We start from the raw sequence: 1,932 nt of genomic DNA on the forward strand, positions 1-1,932 counted from the left end.
AAACTCGAAAATCGCATATCACGTTATTCAAATAACGCATAGAGCAAAGTGCATAGCGCATAGCGCATAATGTATATCGGTATGCGCTATGCGCTATGCACTACGCTATGCATCGTACTAAAAGGGCCTCTGCAATCGGGTGAACGGGTTCGAATCCGTGAAGCGCCAAGCGCGTGCGGTCGAGGGCGCTGGGTGAACGCGAACGTACACAGCCGGGCGACGCGTTTATACTGGGTGAGCATAACGGACGGCGTCTGTTACCGCCGCAACAGACGACACATACGAGCACACGGTCGGTCGGAACGGTCTCAAGCACGCATACGACTATGATACATATCCCATAACGGTGTCGACACATAGTGATGTGCAAATAACTCACAGCGAGCGAAATGATAATTTAGATTCACCCCAGGACTCGATACAAAATAATTCTGAAAGCTATACAACAACAACACGTTCAGGAAGGCATATTTGTCCACCAAAACGATTTGATTTAACCGGATAGTGATAATGTATTTTTGTATTACATATAATAATATATTAAAAAGTATGTTTTAGTAGTTTTATAAAAAAAATTAAAACTACTTTTATTTTTGACCGACTTCCCAAAAGAAGGAGGTACTCAATTCGTCTGTATGTTTTTTTTTTATTTTTTTTTTTTATGTGTGTTACGGCATAACTCCGCCGCTAGTGGACCGATTTTGATAATTCATTTTTTATCCGAAAGGTGATGCTTGCAGGTGGGTCCCATTTTTTTGTTTGATTTTTGGAGTCAAAGACTACGACGTAGTTAAATAGTTTAGCTCAAAATCGCGCGACGAAATTTCGGGTCATTTTTGCTTTCTTTGCTTACGTAGCCTAAACTATAAGACCTTCATAAAAATGATGTATGGAAGAATTGTAGCCCTTTAAATTTGCTAAATAAAAGTCCGCGATAGCATATATCTATCTATTAATGTTGTCGCACAATAACCACTTTTTTCATTAAAATATCGCTCGAAATTTACACCCCACTTTCAACGCTATTACTCGTGTTCGGTATGAATCCTTATCCAAATAAATGTGTCTATCATCAAGAGAATTTAATGTAGATTATAAATGCCCTTGGAACTGTGTAATTCCGATCAATAGTTTAGGAGATATCATAATTAGCAAATTACGAGTCGTAGAAAAAAATACCAACTTGTATCAAAGTTTTCTTTGTAGGCTTACGTATCCTAAACTATAAGACCTACATAAAAATGATGTATGAAAGAATTGTAGCTCTTTCAATTAGCTACATTAAAGTCCGCGATAGCATATATCTATCTCTTAAGGTTTTCGCACAATAACCGTTTGTTTCGCGAAAACCGTCAAATAAATGCAATCGACTTCATTTAAAACGCTTTTATTCTTATTTGATATGAATCGTTATCCAAATAAATATGTTTTCACAATAGAGTATTAAATGTAGATCATAATTGCCTTTACCAGTATGTAATTCTGACCAATATTCTAGAAGTTATCAAAATATTAAAACTCACGGGCAACAGCGGCGCGCGGCTAGACAGAATTATGAGTGAATGGTCGCAACGATGTATTAGTTCTTTATTTAATTTCTTAGATAACTCATACTTTGTTTGAAAGCTAGCGATTATCATACTGCGATGTTTAGATTCACTAAAAATCGAGAAATAAATAAACTTTTTAATAAATAAACAAAACCCACTTCCAAACAAAATACACTAAAAACATAACAAAATACACTAAAAACAGAATATTCTCAAAAAAACAGTACACTAAAAAGTAACGAAATAATTCCTTGAAAATAGTAAACCTACCTAATTGTAACTGTTATGTCTAAACGTAACACTTTGGCCACTCTCTATAAGCTGAGTGGCCAAATGTTACCTAAGTGTAACGAGGTGCGCGACCTCGGTGTTCATCACGATA

Source organism: Papilio polytes, unplaced genomic scaffold, assembly GCF_000836215.1.
Source record: "Papilio polytes unplaced genomic scaffold, Ppol_1.0 DF824303.1, whole genome shotgun sequence".
Taxonomy (NCBI): domain Eukaryota; kingdom Metazoa; phylum Arthropoda; class Insecta; order Lepidoptera; family Papilionidae; genus Papilio; species Papilio polytes.